The 18,163-nt window shown below is 46.6% G+C and overlaps 1 long non-coding RNA gene across 1 annotated transcript; it reads right to left on the reverse strand.

Moving 5' to 3' along the window:
- Positions 1-6,383: 6,383 nt before the first annotated feature.
- On the reverse strand, positions 6,384-12,186 carry LOC128326927 (uncharacterized). Its single transcript, XR_008308341.1, has 2 exons — positions 12,012-12,186; positions 6,384-7,853 (listed from the first exon to the last, which is right to left on the reverse strand). It is a non-coding gene; the product is annotated as an uncharacterized LOC128326927 (long non-coding RNA).
- Positions 12,187-18,163: the final 5,977 nt, after the last annotated feature.

Below are 18,163 nucleotides of genomic sequence, written 5' to 3' on the forward strand. Positions count from 1 at the left end.
CATGTCAAGGAGAGTTTAGCCATCTTCCTCACACACTGGTGTTAGATGTGCAGAAAGTTGTTTTGTTTTGTTACATTATACATAAGAGTAAATTCAAACATTCAGTCCCTCGCCATCAGTTTAATGTGGTACAGGAGTGGTACAGCCCAACAGCAGCTGCGCAGTGTGAGTCTATGGATTGTGTAGCTCAGCTGTCTGTACATGTATACTTGGCAAGCAAGCATGCAGTTTTACGACTGACTGCAGCTTCAGTATTGGGTCTGGGGGAAAGAGAGACCTTCTTTTAACTGAGAAAGAGAGAGGCCTTCCTTTCCTGGGAAGCTTTCCATAATGTGGAGCATATGCAAAAGCATTAAGGTATGATTGTGAGAAGCAGCTTTGTAGCCTGGCCTTGGGGTTTTTTACAAGTGACCACAAGATTGCAGGATCATTCATAAACACACACACACAGAGACACACACACACACCAAATCGCTGACACTATCACCCTCATATCCCATCTACCCCTGACAGGTATCAGCTCACCACCGTGATTTAAGCTTTTTTCTTTCTTTTTAAAGAGGAAATTCTGAATTGGACGCTTCCCACTGACCTGCAGATACCACATTTTGCATGGACAATCCTGCCACTTCAATTAGCTGAATGCACCACAATATGCTCAAGGAATGGTTGGAACATTTGCGGGGAGATCTTCTGAATCAGCCACTTCCCACTTACATGAAGATACAAATTGTGTATGGACAGTCCGGTCACTCTCCTCTCTCTTTGGAGCCCAACAGCCAAGTGTGGGGGAAGAAACACAATACTGAGGTAGGCCAGGAAGCAATTCTTCAGTAGGTGCAGCCAGGGGTGGCGGTGGTGGGGGATGTGGCAGTGAAGGGAACCAGCCCCAACAAGTGAGGAATTAGGAATGCTGCCACTTCAGTGGGCAGGAAGGGAAGAACCATGGAAACAAGCAAATCTCCTCCCATCCCGGTCCCCTGGCCCCAGCCCTCCAGAGTCCCCGTCCCCCACTTCCACAGCATTGCCATGCCCTGCCATTCACCAAAGTGGCGGCATTCCATGCCTTTGCTGGGGCTGGTTCCTCCCACTGCCGCCACATTCCTTCCTGCCACTCTGCCTGTGTCTGCCCAAAGTGCCAGCCTCAGAGGTGTGTGCGCAGGCGTGGCCGCACGGTGCAACTCACACTCGGCCTCCAGCATGGCACAGGCAGGCTAGCAGCAGCCTGCCATTCCTCCACTCCTGGGAGGAGATTTGGGGGTCCCAGGCCTGTGGGGACCAAACTTCCACCCAGAAGTCTGGGCAGAAGGGAACCCCGCACACACACCCAGTCAGAAGCAGTGTTCCCTGTAACAGGGATTCCTAGAGGTTGTTGACTACAAATTCCCTCAGGGACATATTTTCAGGTGGCACAGAGGGCTTCCTGGGAAAGGGGAGGACTTCAAAGATGGTCCCTTCCTTGCTTCACCAGGGCAGTTAGTTGAGAGGTCTGTTGGACTGTTTTCTCAAATGAGAACCCGGTGCATCTCATTCTGCATGTCAGCCAGAGTTCCTTTCACAAATCATATGAAATAGCCACAGGATTTAGTTCTGTAGTGATTCGAGTGATGTTGGCTGCTGCTTAATGGATTCCTTCAGCTCTGCTTCCAGAGGAAGATGAGTTAGGGTTTAGGGGTGTGCACAAACCCAAAAACGTGGTTCGATTCAAATATGAATCTATTCGAATCAAACTGCACGTGTGCCCCAGAGCCCCAAGCCATGCCCCCTGCATCTGAGGTCAGGTGCAAGGGGGTGGGGCAACCTTACCCCTCCCCCCCCGCTTTCCCTCCCCATCTTTTGAACTCACCATTTGGTGAGTCTTTCGGGAGGGTGGCCACAGCAGCGTGGATCGAGGCTGGATCAAGGCTGGGCACGGGGATGCCAGGGATGCTGTACTCTATCCGGGGGTGCTGGTGGGTTGGGGCCAGGCAGCCCCTGCTTCGGCATCTCCTGCATGGCGGCCAGGTCAGTGGGCAGAGCAGCAGCCAGCAGCTAGGAGGAGGAAGCATAGAGGGAAGCCAGGGGGAAGCGCGGGGGGAAGCATCGCATGTCCTAGCAGCACCCTTGTGGGCCCCCTGATCCCATGGATCCAGTCTATTTGAACCAGTTCAGGCGGTTTGGGCAGCCATTACTTGTAAAGGGGAATTGGTGAGGATTCCCCTAAAGGGTGCAGGGGACCCTTCAATGGGTAAGAGATGGGGGCGGCAAGAGTGCCAGGTGGCGCAGCTGGCACCTCCACCACTCGCCACTTCTTGCCCTCCCAGTGTGCCCCCAAGCACGCTTCCCCCTCCTTTACCAAGCTGCTGGCACGACTGTGGCAGTGGAAATCTGCCAGCCTATTCTGGTCTGTTAGGGTGTTGCTCTGTTCGCCTACTGGATTCTCAAAAGCAATAAATCAGTGCCTGAATGCAGTGATTCCTACCTTTTTCTATTTTCTCTACCATTCACAGCTGATTCCATCACTTGCCATCTAGCCACAGAGCAGAACCACATCCACAAGCAAATGAATACACCTTTTAAGCTGAAATCTTAGGCACACCTACTTAGGAACAAGTCCTATTGAAATCAGTGGGGTTTATTTAGAGTAAACCATTTCCCTCAGCTTTTTCTACAGCCTTTTAAGAGATTTCAAAATATTGTTCTCTTTTCTTTTGTGAGACTTGCTTATTGCGGTTCTCCCTTAATGGGTAATTCCAGATGGAGTGTTTAGTCCCAGATTGTCACACCTTGTTCACTCACTCTTTAAGGGGGTACACATGATCTTGTCATCCATCCGTTGTCAACCTCTACTTTCTTTGCACTTAAATCTTCACATTTATTAACACAGAAAGGGTTACTTGGGGTACTTGTGGAGGACAGCCAAACAGCGGCGCAATTACTAGACCCTGAGTTCCTCTTATCCCTGGACTTCCAGGCCGAAGTTCAGGGCCTCCACAGCCCCTGGGGGAGCCCCCAAATCCTCTTTAGTCTGTCCCCGGGTGGAGGTCACCTGGTGGAGTATGATGATGCTGAATTTGCAGGGGAGGGGGGCCTCCAAAGGCCTTTACATCCAGGCTCCAAAATTACCTTGGTGTATCTCTGCGCACTCTGCCAACGGCCTGCTTGTGACTGTGATCTGCGCTGAACGGCTAAGCATGACCTCTGCTTTAGACACAGAGTGGGGAGTGAAGAAAGAAATATGTGGGGTGGGAATATGTATAGTTGCGTGTTGAAATGTTTCTGCTAATACATATTTGCAAAAATATACCTGTTTCATATTCTTACATTCTTGTGAGTTCAGTTGCTGTTTGTGCCCTCAAGAACCCAGGTGTCAAAAATAATGTGTGTGTCGTGTGTGTGTGTGTGTGTGTGTGTGTGTGTGTGTGTGTGTGTGTAGAGGGATGATGCTTAACATGTGGGGGTGGGAGCCTCCAAAGGCCTTTAGGTCCAGAAGTTGCTTTAGGGACAGGGGCCTTATCCCTTTTGGCCTTATCCATTGATGATTTACAAAAATAAAAAACACTGAATATTTTTATGACTGAAAGCCATATCCCTAATACTCGTCTGGCACTAAGTTAATGGCATCTATAATAATATTCTTTGGATAAGGTTAAGAAGCTGATCCACAGCAAAACAGCTGTAGATATGTAGACATCTACAAAAAACGATATGCAGACACCTCGCCAATCATTTTAAGTAAAAGGGAGAGCGGAGAGCTGGTCTTGTGGTAGCAAGCATGACTGGTTCCCCTAGCTAAGCAGGGTCCACCCTGGTTGCATTTGAATGGGAGACCACATGTGAGCACTGTAAGATATTCCCCATAGGGGGTGGAGCTGTTCTGGGAAGAGCATCTAGATTCCAAGTTCCCTCCCTGGCAGCATCTCCAAGATAGGGCTGAGAGAGATTCCTGCCTGCAACCTTGGAGAAGCTGCTGTCAGGCTGTGTAGACAATACTGAGCTAGATAGGCCAATGGTCTGACTCAGTATATGGCAGCTCCCTATGTGTTCCTGTGTTGATCACACCATCTTCCTATGGATCGTTACCAGTGTGAATGGGGCAAAGACATAGGAACTTAGGAAGTTGCTTTACCCAGTCAGACCATTGATCCATCTAATTCAGTGCTGTCTACACTGACTGGCAGCGGTTCTCCAGGGCTTCAGGCAGGAGTCTTACCCACCACTACCTGGTCTACCTTTCCAGATTGCAGGCTACAACAGCATCACTACTGTCCACTAAGTGTCCTTCCGTAATGCCTGTGTTTCGACTTCGCAGTCCCTGCGCGGTCAGCAAGGTGCCGTTCACGTTTCCGATGCCTTCTTTCAGATGTCATCCTTGTGTTTTAGCCCTACAACGTTGCATGTGTGTCGCAAAGAAACAGCCGTCTTTTCCCATCGTAGGAGGGTTGCGCAAGCGATTTCCAAAACGGTCCTGCCAAGCCGAAGCATTTTCCTGCTGGACAGCGTGTAATCTGGAAAGTGCCCTGGAGAAGCTGCTAGGGATTGAGCCCAGGACCTTCTGCGTGCAGAGCAGATGCTCTCTGCTAGGACCCCAAATAGGCACTAGAAATATGCACAACAACATGCCGGGATGGGAGTGGCAAGGCAATTCCACTTGCCAAATCAGGGCTGGGCGGCACTACAAGGAGCATGTCTGGAAGGACACTATGTCAACCCCATATGTTCGCCCCTGGACCTCCTTCAGGCCCATGTGGGTTTCACAAACCCCCTCCCAGCATGCTAGTCTTATAGGGCCAAGGAGAGTACAGGTTGAGCTTTAAGTAGCTTAAAATATTCTTAAGGTCATCCTGATGTCCCTCTCAAAACCAGAAATGTGTCCCTCTAGAAGCATGTCTTCCCCACTAAACAATACCTGGACCCTCATTGCCAGCCTTTGTGGCTCCACCGGGCTGTGTAACAGGCTCAGACACGACACAATCGAGGCCATGATCTCATGCTATATGGCCAGCAAGGAATCAAGATGTATAACCAACCGTATCTCTCTTTCGAATAATAAGCAAGCTCTCGGGTGTGGTGACTGAGTCTGTCGATTGCTTCCCGGTTCCGACCCCCGAGAAACAGGGACCCATCTTCGCATTTCTAGCCGAACCAGTAGGACTTCTTCGCCTAGGCTACAGCTGGTAGATGCATGCCTCCATTCTGCCGGTAGAGGGCACCGCTCCCCTCTCTTCGGAGCTGTAAATTGATCAAGGCAGCAGCCCAAGATAATTAGTTTTATGTATATAATATTCGATCATGAAAATATTCTTTGCCTTATCCTAGGATAGGGAGCCAGTAATATATGTTAAAACGGTTAATTTTTTTATTATCTCTCCGAATTGTTTTACCAGTCCTAGCCCCCCAAATTATTGTAGCATCCACTGAAAATGCAGGCAATGTAAGCAACGTTAAATCTAATTTTTTCCTGTGCAAAACCTAATTAGCCGTTTAAAAAAAAAAAAAAGGTTAACGCCAGCGCCTGAGACGGTTTTTGTTTAATAATCCTATTACTGACGGCTCATCATGTATAAAATGGTGCTGTAGGATGCAAAATTTTCCACTTGTTTGTTGGAGAAATGTATAAGCACAGGAGGCAGGGCAGTGCGGGATGGAAGGCAACACGCCTCAAACGTAAGTAGCCATCCTTGTTCCCCCCCCTCACCACCACCACCCCCTCCACCGCCGTTCTGCTGTTCTTGCCGCCGAAATAGACCTGCGATGTCTGTTTCCAGGTAGCCTGCCAGGGACTGCGGTGTGATGTTCTTTTTCCCTGCAGAGAAAAAGCCTTTTGCCTTGGAGAATAGGGGATCCTTAGAGGATCAAGACAGAGTGTGGATTCTTTCTGGGAAAGGGATCAAACGACATCACTTGTTTTCTCTTTCTCTACTCCCCACCCACCCAGCCAAACCTCAAGACTAGGATTCATTCCCCTTCTCTATTTTGCACAGTACCCGAGCAAAATTGCACCGATCCAAAGAGTGTAAGGCTGCAATCTTGTCCACGCTTACTCAAGAGACAGTTTCATTCATCTCAGTGGGACTTGCTTATGAGTAAATATGAATAGGATCGGGCTTTCTGGTTAGTGGTTGTGAGTTACTAGGCATCTTCTCAGACCACGCGCTCTTTTGAAAATAGTACCTATCAAGCCTCCCGAAATCTATCAAACCCTGAGATCTCCATCACTTTGATGACCTTTGAGAGAGAGAGAGAGAGAGAGAGAGAGAATTCAAGACATCTCGATATCTTTTCATATTTCATAATCCTCCAGGGTCCTGTCATACATTTAGCAAAAGGAAAGACACCGAGAGAGAGAGAGGTTATTCCTTGGTGCTTTAAAAAAAGTATATATAAAGAGAGCAATCTAGATGTGAATTAGAAAATGGTTTATTTTTGCCTTGGAAATGTTCTGCGAGTCTCCGCTTCTTCCGTCTCTTCTTGTTCAGAATATAATGTGATAAACTCTAAAGCGGATAAAAAGCCATAAGACTTATCCTCACCAGACTAAACATTAAAAATGTCATCAGATTGTCCAGATAATAGTTTCGTAAACATTGCAGGGTTATCTTAAATCGTTAGGAGGGGCAAGTAACGATTCTTGACAATGTTGGTATTATTTTCCCCTCTTAAAATTGACTGGGCTGCGTGGGGAATGGTTTTAACATGCCGGCGTCAAACAAATAATAACTGAGATTTTTAAGTATGATTTTTCTCTTGCACTCCGATCTAAGCCCATTACCGTTAAATGTTTTAAACATTATATTGAAATCAACGGGATTTAAGTTCCGCCTTTTCAAACTGGAGTGCTGGGAATTTGGAGATTGCTGAACGAACCGGTTTTTTTGTGCGTGTTTCTCTGTTCGGGAGTGTTTGGTTTGCATCCGAGCGGCTGCGGTTTCCTATTGAAAATAAAAGCGATGCAAAGGCGGTATAGAAATGAGAAATCGCAGAAAAAGGAACCCTCCATCTCCTCCTCCTTGCCTCCAACAAGGGGAAGAGAGAGTTGCTTTTTTTTTTTTTTTAAACCTGTTGGTGATGTTTTCTGCCAGCCCTTCAACACCCGTCGAAAAAGAACTGTCCCAGACAGACACAATGACTAATGGGACGACCGCAGCTTCCTCTGGTCTCGTACCGTTTCCCCCCTTCCGGCCCATCGGAAAAGGGACCCATCAGCGGGCACTTCAAGGAGATGGTTCTTCTCCCCCCGCCCTTGAAAGGGAATGTGGGTCGGCAACAAAAGGCTGCCATTCACACGAGAAGTCAAAGGCGCTAAAGGGGGGACATCAAAAGGGCTCCCCAAATAGGAATCCGGGTCCAGTGGCCGGGGTGCGGGGAGGGAAGAAAAGGACCTGATTTCTTTTCTTATCTCCCAAAAGAATGATGACAAGCCCGAAAGCAAACAGCCAGGAGAAAGGGAGTGGCGGGGCGGGGGGCCGGGAGAAGAAAGAAACAATTTGGCGAACGAATTTCTTTGGGTTCCAAAGGAGACGGATGGAGGCACGTATCAACCACTTGTGTTTGCGCCATCCGGAAACATATTCACTCCCAAGTCAGTCTCTGTGTGTTCAGTGGGACTTTCTCTCTAGGAAGTGGGCTTCGGATCCCTGCCTCAGTCGGCGGAGGGGCCTTTGGCGGCATGTTTCTGGCATTTCGGGCCGGCTCTTATTGTGCAGGATCCAGAAGCGCGGCGGCGGGGCGGGTTTATTCTTGTGCATTTTGCCGCCAGCAGCGTTCGGTTAACGGGACGCGGCTGTGCTTGATCCCGGTGAAGGTGTCTTGGTTTCTCGTGTGGGTGGCGCAGGGTCTGTGGGGGAATCCTATGCCGCCGACTCCCGGAAGAACTGTGAGGAAAGAGGAAAAGACAACCTTCTCGAGTATAGACACATCGATTTGAGAATTGTTTTATTACTTATTTATCATATTTTTATACTGCCTGTGATGTACATTTCTAGGCGGTTGTGTATGGTAGTGGTTTGGGATGCGTGAGACGCTTTGCGAGCCCGATAGAAGTTAAAACAAAAAACAGAACCTCCCTTTAAAACAAACAAACAAAAACACACCTCCTTAAAACGGATCAAACTGTCCTATTGCACTTTTAAAAGACTTCCGGCGTCTTGGACACGATCCACCCCACATTAGGCACTTTAAAGGCCCATCGGTTTCATTGGGAGTTACACAAACCACTATGGGGGCTTCATCCCTCCGCGCAGTTATTTGTGAGAAAATCCCGCTGAGACTTCCTTCCGAGGAAGCATTCGGAGGATCGGGCTGGGTTGTGAAACAGTTTCTTTATCAAACAAGAGCCGGCGTTCCAGCCGGAGGAGAAGGGGCTGGCAGAGATACGCTGAAGGGTGAAGTGGCTAGAGATAGAAATCGCAAGACAGAACCATCCTTTTCCCTAGTCAGGGAGCGCCGCTGCGCACCTCCCGTGCGAGGCCCCACTTCGAGTACAGGGGGAAACAAAAGGAAACCCGTTTCAAAATGTAACATCAGCGCCCACTCATGGGAAAACGAAACCTATTTCTTCAGTTGCTGGGATTCCTCCCTACTTTTTTGCCAGAAAATAAAATCTTTGGCATGGTAGGTCTGTGTGTGGCTCATTCATCGGCCTCTGATATTGCACATGTTTAAGCCGTGGATGATGATGATGATGATGATGATTATTATTTTGTAACACCCAAGTGAGTGCTGCTGATCCGGATCCCTGATCTATGCTTTCGCCCTCCTTGGCGAGGGAAACACTGACTAGTTCTTTATTTTTCCCTTTCAAACGAATAACTTCCGAAAAAGGAATAAGAAGTTCAAACAAACAAACACCTTTCCCTCCTAAGACTTGGTCCTCCCATCCTCTTGCCGACTATCCCGGTCCTGACGATCGGCTTCCCGAACTTATTTCCTAATAACTGTCCGCGGTACAAATTGTTGTCATTCCTACCACGGGGTTATTTTTAAATCGCGTGTGGCAGTGTGCGCGCGCCCTTTGGTCATCATTTCCTTCGATTCGTTTTATTTTTAAACGACCCTTCTATATTGCCTTTGGAATATCCCCCGGCCAAACCAAAGCACCCACCCAGCTCACGAGGAGGCCCTTCCCTTCTGCAGCGTGGATCGTGCACCCAGGAGCAGCCCAGCCCGGCCGAAAGTGACTGCATCCCCCCTGCCAGAAGTCAGTGGAACTAAAATCGCCTTTTAAAATGTTGGTATTCCGCTTAATTGGATGTGAAGAAAGCAGCAGTACCCCTTCCTCCCCACCCCACTTCATCTGAGTGCGTTTGGGACTCCGAGGATGAGTCAATTGCAAACGAATATTTCCGAATCAAAAAGCCGACACCAAGATGATCATCCCGCAAATGGGAATCCGATCGGCGGGTGTCGGCGAATGCCTTCATTTGGAAAAGGATCGGGCCCTTCTGGGCTCTTTCCTCTCTCTGGCGACCGGCTGGCGCTTGTAGGCCTCAGCCCAGCACTTTCTCCTGCCCCGCCCCACAATCTTTCCCTCTACCACCTCCTGGCCAGAGGCAGCCCTTCCACGACAAGGGAGGGAAAGGGCCGGGCTCCAGGGCAGGGCTGCTCTTTGGTCTCAGTGTGTGTTCTGTAAAGTTGTGACAGATTATTAGCAAAGGGAGGGGTTTCACAGTTTGATGGAGATATAACACACTCTGGACCATCCATCAGGACGGAGGAGGAAAGACAGAGCGGGAAGCCAGCCGTGGGGAAACCCGCTTCTCCAAAACGACTCCTCCGGACGGTCGGAACTGAGGAAGTTTTTATCTTCTGCCCCATTCTGCTTGGAAACTTTGCCAGCCAGCAGGTTTCCGAATGTTTCGTTTTAGAAAGCGGCCATCAGTCTGGAAACTGACCAAAAAAATGGCCTTTCTGCATCCCATTGCCAGTCACCCGAAATGAATCAATACGATTCATCCCTGTGTTCACACGATCACGCGTAGACGCCTGGAATGCTTCTTGCCCAAAAATCCTTCCAATGAGGATAAAAGTGGAGTCACACTCGCAACCCGTAAAGATCATTTCAGCATAATGAAGGATGGACCATTTCACACAGGACGTTTTCCCTCGAGTCATGTACACCATCACGTGCTAAGAACATCGGCCAGTCAAAGTGCCAATCGCAACTTCCTAGCGAGCAGAGACGTGGTCCAATAAGGGTAACCTACACACATAACGATGTACACACACCGTTTTCCCTCTCACTATCTAGGAGAAACATGAATAAGGCTCCAGAACAAAACCGGTAGTCCCCGCCCTCCGCGCCGGCTTAAATAGCTCGCCCTCTATTAAGAGCTCAAGGCATGGAACCACAGCTGCATTAGTGAGTCTCTGCCCCGAAACGCTGACAATCAAAAGTAAAGCGGGGGGCAGGGAGAGAAAGATAAATGCTATATTTGCAGCAGTATGGTGCCTAGGGTATTCCTTACATCAGTTGTCCTCCTGTAATGACTTGCCGATTTTGATGTTTCAGTTCGGGGTGTGAGCCCAGGAAAACTCGCTTAGAAGTCCCATTTGAATCGATGGGTCTTGCTTCCGTGTGCAAATTTTAAGATCCGGGTGAGATGCAGAACCGTGAGAAAACTTTCACAAACATGCGCTGAAATAGTGTTTGTGCGGGTGGAAAGAGAGACTTTAAGTCACGCCACGGAGGTGAATATCGTAGATATTCGTAGACTTGGGGACACAACTGTTAGATGCGGAGTAGTATGGTGACTTTATGGTTTGTGCTTGGCCTGCTTGTGAGGGTCGAACAATGGAATCCGAGTATACTGGACCCATTAATTTGCCAATACCGAAGTCGGAATTAATTACCGCAAGGATATACACTAACGACGCCAGCTCTATTCTCTTTCTGCAACAACCACTTGAAGGCTTTATTTTTATTTATAACTAACACCATCTCCTTAGATTTTCTAATATTAATCCTAGTCTATCAACTGTGGTACTTTTGATGCACTTTATATATTGTTGTTTCCCTTTTTTTAAAAAAATTGCGATAAGTATTGAGAAGCAAACAAAAACGTGACAGTTTTTGTAAGCCTCCACCGAGCGCTCCCGGGGAAAAAAACCCAAAACGGAGTTTGATGATCTGCTTCTGCTGCTGTCACCTTTCCGGGGGAGACCACCATCTGCCTCATGTGAAAGAACACGATTATACAATCAGAATCAGAAGGCGAAGCTTTAAGCTATTTCAACTGTGGATTAATTAACACAGCTTTAAGCAATGGAGGGACTTTAATTGGGAGTGAGGGCTGAGAGTTAAGAGCACACGGATTTATTTTCTGAAGCTATTTTGTTACTGGTGTCTTACTGTGGAAGAAAAAGAAAATTTAACTTCTTACAGTTAAGCGTAGTTCCTGTGTATTACATGTAAGCTATTTCCCACTTTCTCCCAAATCCTTATAAAACACCTATATAGTGAGGTTTGGGTATAGTATATCACATCATCATCATGATTTCATGTACATTAGGCAATCAACCAGAGAATTAATTCATCCTTAAAATCCAAAGGTCAATCTGTGGGTAGCCTTGATAATCAGATGAGCTTTAAGAACATAAGAACAACCCTGCTGGATCAGGCTCAAGGCCCATCTAGTCCAGCATCCTATTTCACACATTGGCCCACCAGATAAGATGCCTCTGGGAAGCCCACAGGCAAGAGATGAGGACAAGCTCGCTCTCGCTGTTGTAATTGGTATTGAGAGGCATCCTGCCTAAAAGGCAGGAGGTGGCCTATAGCCTCCAGACTAGTAGCCATTGCTAGACCTGTCCTCCATGAATTTGGCTAGGTAACTTTGTAGCAGGGCGGTGTGCTACATTTTTGAAGATCAAGTGTTAAGGCCGAGTTCCTAAGCATCCTCCTCCCTGGTATATTCCTTTCAAAAGTGTGGAACCTATTTTCAAGTGTTGAAAATATTGTATTGAGAACTGTGACACACGACCAAAAGAACACGCCCTCTTTCCTTGTTGATTCCAAACACCATACATCATACCTTCGATTTTCAATTGGTTAGGATGGATGGGGGAAAGTAGGCTGCGATTCCCGTGCACCTAGTCCAGAATAATCCAATTCGCTCCAAATAGAAACTATCCAAACTGTCGTCTGCAGCCTACGTACTGATATTAGTTCTGTGCGCGACCGATTCAAAATACTGCAATGTCAGTGTGAATGGAGATCTCAGCAAAATATGAAGAAGATCCGGGTTCCACTCCCATGAAACAACGCGGCCAAACCGGTTTAATTCCGGAACAAATAATGCCATTTTTTTCACAAGTGATTCTGTCTTGAAAGACCCGGATGCCTCACTTGAGAATGTTACTAACTTGTCATAAAAGACAGATCACCGCTTGTTTTTCCTTTTCTTAAAATCCGAATGTACCTTAAACCCTTTAAGCAAGGTGAGCTTTGCAGATTGGAAATGACTGCAAACACCGGAAATGCAAAACAAAACGCGTTACTATTGAAAACATGTGAATCGGGCTGTAAAGCAGCAGTTACGTATATTTACTTACCAGCAGTATTTTAATGAAACGATTAGGACTGCTCTGGAGTATGTGGGTTCATAATCATCAAGGCAAATTATCTGAAGACGCACCCCCAGGAACGGAAGAGTGTTGAAAGTGTTACCACTTAGAATGCAAGCTCCTTGGGGCAAAGACCTGTCGTTTCCTTTTCTTTTTTTGTAGGAGATGGCCATATAAAGAGATGGCATTGTTGTTATTATTATGTTGCTATGATGATTATGATGGTTTATTGATCTGAGGATCGCACTTCCCTCTATATCTGAGGATCCTGGTGGGCTAGGGACTTTCCTTTTTCGGTTTCTGTTTTGGAGAGGAGGTGTTAAGGTAGTTTGTCAGCGCAGAGAAAGGAAGGAAATTAATTGCAACCAATTAATAATTAATCCCTTTTTAAACAGCTTTATTATCTTCCTTCCCCCCCCCCTCCCTCTCCGCAGCCCTTCCATGAACCAGAGGGAATTTTGTCTGATAACCCCCCGAAGACCAAATGTCAAGTTTAACCAAATAGTTATTGCTTTATCAACCCGAGCCTGCAAATAAATTAATCAAAAGCAAATATGTCCTTCGCGAGCCTCATTTGCCAGTAATGGATGGAGAGGAAGCTCCGCCGATATTATTGTCTGTCATTCAATCTAACAAAGTGAACATTTATTGCATATATATTAAAAATTATCCCTTAATCGAGTGGGGAATGGGAGGGGGGATGCAGTTATTGGAGTCTTCCCAGGGGTGAGGTCCCCCTCGGATAGAATTTGGGAGGAGGAAGAGGCAAGGGGGGGACTGACTTTCTCTCTCTCTCTCTCTCTCTCTCTAGAGAGAGAGAGAGAGAGAGAGAGAGAGTGTGTGTGTGTGTGTGTGTGTGTGTGTGTGTGTATAGAGAGAGAGAGAGAGAGAGAGCGCGCGCGAGCCCCCTTCTTGCCTCTTCCTCCTCCCCAAATTCCATGCCCTGGGATAGGATCCCCCGCTATGTTGAGCGGTTTCTGTTCGCAGAAAAGGCTACAGAGGCTTCGAAAGAGCGAATGGAGGCGGCGTGCTTATCGGCCTAGTGGGCGGAAGGCGCAAAGAGGGGACTGGACTCCATTGCGCCGGGACTCAGGGGACGGCTGAGGAGCCAGCCAGGGAGAACTAGCCCCCCCCCCCCGCCCTGTGGGCCGCATCATCATTTTCTAATTAGGCATAAAATTGTCTTCATACGCTGCCATCGCCGGCTTCATAAACATCACCATTATGGTTCATAAAGGGGCCCATTGTGGCCAGGCCTTCTCAAAATAGAAAAGAAGTTTGGAGAGGATCAAGGAAGGACGGCCGCCCCCGCCGCGCCGCCTCCACCCTCTTTGTTTCCCCTTTAGAGAAGATGGATGGGCAGTGTCGTCCAGCTGATGACTTTAGGCTACTACATTGTCCAAAAGGAAGAATATCTCTCATAATCATCACAATAATAATAACATGGAGAATTAGAGAGTTTTCGTTTAGAGGAGACAGATTGGTTCCGGGGTGGGAGGGAGGAAAGACTGGAGACTAACAGGAAGACGAGTGAACTGGGGCGGGGGGGGGGGAGAGGGTTTGGTACTCCAGGATCAATACCATTGACGACATGGATGCAAATAAACTAATACTATGGTAAACTAGTTGAAAAAGATAAACTATTAAAAGACCATTGTAAACCGAACTGAGCAATAGATGTGATGATTTATAGCTCTTAAAATACACAGAAATGATAATATGAGAGGAATAGGTGACAACATTGCTTATGTAAAGGACCACTGCCCCCCCTCCCTCACACACACACACCACATACCTCCTATCAGTCTGTCCACACACACACACACACTGCACTTTTAGTCCCATTAATTTCAACTCAAGCAGTTGACTTGAATACTATTGATGAATCCTACTACTTCCAAATAAGAAGGCTTAACATTGTAAGGAGTTAGTATGTACCCAGTCAATACTAAATGCCTCAATTTGAAAGAGGATGTGTGTGATAGGCTGTATATTCCAGAATAAAAGGTATATAGGGAACAGAATCCAGCTCAGTTTAAAAAACAACACTGAACATTGTGCCCTTTAATTCAGTGGACGGGTTGTACTGTAATTGTGCTAGTTTTTAGTTACAATTCTCAAACAGTCATTTAAAATATTGTTAAAAGGTGAAGTAAAGTGTGTCATTGAGTCAGTGTTGACTCCTAGCGACCACAGAGCCCTGTGGTTATTGTAAACTTTAGTAAAACAAACAAACAACCTCATTCTATCTACTCCAATCAATGGTTACAGAGGCTGAGAATGAATAACCAGAGGGAGAGAGAGAGATGGGTTAATCCCATTTAGAGCCCTACTCCTGATGCTCCTGCCATTGGAATTTAGACAGGCACCTGCTAGGAGCAGCATCTTTTCTGTGGGTGACCCAGCAATTTGGCAACCTCTCCCTTTAGAAACGGCTTTGATCCTCCAGCTTTTGTTGGACTACAGCTCCCATCATCCCCAGCCATAATTTATTCAGTTTGTCCAATAGTTGGAGAGCTTTAGGTTGGCCACCTCTGCTTTAGATGGTTAGTTGAAGACTTGGCTTTTCCAGAAAGCACTTGGTTTGGAGTGACAATGTTTGCACTCTGACTGTTATTCTTCTAATGCTCTGCTGGTTGTTGTTTTATATTGTTGTTATGCTGTTATATTTTGGTTTTGCTATTTGGATTTATTGTGTTTTCAGATGTAATGTAAACCCACTTCATGCTGAAATGCTACAGGAAAAGTGGGATATAATCTTTTGTTAATTAGAAAAATACAGGTACATTGAAGGCACATGTTTAATTTTTAAACAAGTTGCTCTGGTTAGAACTAATCTGTCTACTCTCCTTTCACTCTAATCCTAATTGATCATTACCATCCTCATACGCTAGCCCACTTAAGCCTCAAACATTCAGGCATCTACCATCTTGAATTGGGTTGGATGACATCATTACTAACTACACCCTTGAGCTGTCTCTATGTGTCCCTACACCTGAAGCAAAATTGGTTCAAATCAGTTAGGTGGTTCACAAATTAGCCCACTTGTGCCTCAGACGTTAATGTGTCCGCCATCTTGAACTGGGGTGGATGATATCATTACAAACTACGCCCTTGAGTTGTCCCTATGTGTCACTCACTACAACTGTACCAAATTTGGTTCAAATCAATTAGGCAGTCCACAAGTTAGCTCACTTGCACCTCAAACATTCATGTGTCCACCATCTTGAATTGGGGTGGATGACATAATCACAACTACGCCATGGAGGCATCCCTATGTGTCCCTACAGCTGTAGCAAATCTGGTTCATATTGGTCCAGGCATTGAGAAGTTGATAAGGGCCGGGGGACACATGAATGGACACACATTCACTAGGGATGTGCACAAATCTGTTCGGAGGCCCTTTTATGGGCCTCCGAACAGGTTAAAACACTGGGGGGTTCGGAGTTTGAAGGCAGAGTGTGTGTCTCACTTTAACGGTGGGGGAGGGTGCATTTACCCCTCCCTCCGCTTTCCCCCTGCCAACACCCAGTGTTTTACATGTCCTACAGGGTGGCAGCGTACTTCCCTTGCTGCCCTGATTGCTCTTTGGCTGGAAGTAGCTGGCGCATGTGCGCACGTTGTGTGCGCAAGCATGCATGTCATGAGCATGCAAGCGCCCACCCAACATGCATGAAGGTGAGCGCAACGTGCACCAGCTACTTCTGGCCACTTCTGGCTGAAGAGCAAACTGGGCGGCAAGGGAAGTACACTGCTGTCCCATAGGACACGTAAAATACTGGGCACTGGCAGGGGGAAAGTGGAGGGAAGGGTAAGTAAGTGCATCCTTCTCCACCCTTAAAGTGAGACACACACACACCCGCCATCGAGCTACCCCCGCCTGGTTCTGTGCATATCTCTAACACACATGCCATCATCATCATCATCATCATCATCATCATCATCATCATCATCATCGACATAGCAATACCAGGGGATAGCAGAATAGAAGAAAAAGAAATAGAAAAAATGACAAAATACAAAGATCTACAGATTGAAATTGAAAGGCTGTGGCAGAAAAAGACCAAAATAATCCCAGTGGTCATTGGCGCCCTGGGTGCAATTCCAAAACAACTTGAAGAGCACCTCAACACCATAGGGGCCACAGAAATCACCATCAGCCAGTTACAAAAAGCAACTTTACTGGGAACAGCCTATATTTTGCGACGATATCTATAATAACAGCAACATTGACAATAAAATTCAGCCATCCCAGGTCCTTGGGAAGGACTCGATGTCTGGATAAAACAAACCAGTCAATAACACCTGCCGGACTGTGTAAATAAATAAATAAATATTATAATAATAAGAAGAAAATATACTTTCCCCTGGAATAATGGACCTGACCAAAGTATATGTATACTGGTATACTGGGTTTTGCTGCTGAACTAAGGAGCCGGCTGTTGTCTGTTAGTCCAGCCCCTATGAGCTTAATTTCCTTAGAGGGAGGCGAAGGAAAAAAGCAGCTCCTTTACAAGCAGTGGCTGAATGTCCAGGGGAATTATTCCTCGCAGGCCTGAACCAGGCCAAGCCCTGCTGCGAGCACAAGCACTAAGTGGATGGAGATGGATGGAGCTGCTCCAGTCCCCACGACATAGTGTCAGGCCAGGGACAATTATTGTCTCCTGAAGATGGCCGGACAGTCTGGACTGCCACTGACCTCAGCACACTGGTCCACTGACAGCCCCGAGGAGTTTCTCCCCTGCAAATTGCTGGCTTGCCTTTACAATAAGCCAATTTGACATAAATAACTCCCATGCTGTGTCTACGCTTATGTGACCTCCTGACCCAGGGCAGAGACACTCCTGCCTCTCACATCCAGGCATAGAGCCTATTGTAGCATTTCCAATATAGACATTTAAAAATATATATCTTTACAAATTCCTGGCTGCTGTTATGCCACAAGAGATCCTTTCTGCAACCATGCCCAAACTGATGAGTAATTAATGGCAATAATATACATTATTTTACAGATTAAGAGCAGAATCCAGCTACTATATTAAGCTCTTTGAAGTCCTAACAGTTACAAAAGGAAAGAGTTCATCATGTTTATAACTATCCTATTGGAGTAGCACTAAGGGATGGATGTAAACAAATACATACACTGGCAGTGTATGTATACACTGATTATACATACACTGGCAATCAGGAGTAAAGGATTTGGCTAAATTGTAAGAGATTCGAGATGGCCAAAATTCCTCTGCAATTTAGGAATAGATGGGATCCCAGAACCCTCACATTAACAAGAACTGTGGGTTCTTTTCAATGGTCTTGGCCGTCAAGACTCTCAAGATCCAAGAAAACACAAGGAAAATGAAAAGGTAAAAATAAATTAGTCACTGGCAAGAGGAGGCGTTGTGTTATTCAACCATGAAAGGGACATCTAATTCGAACATAGTGTGGGAGATTGGGAACGCACCTATATGACCAGCTTTTGACCATGAGCTCATGCTAAGGCCTGAGCTAATGCCAGACACATGTGCTTATGTCAAGCACCTATCTAACATAATATGGCTAACTTACCTAAGCACTTATCTAATACAAAAATGACCCCTACTATGTCTTACAAAATGCTTCATGG

This window comes from Hemicordylus capensis, chromosome 5 (assembly GCF_027244095.1).
Source record: "Hemicordylus capensis ecotype Gifberg chromosome 5, rHemCap1.1.pri, whole genome shotgun sequence".
NCBI lineage: Eukaryota > Metazoa > Chordata > Lepidosauria > Squamata > Cordylidae > Hemicordylus > Hemicordylus capensis.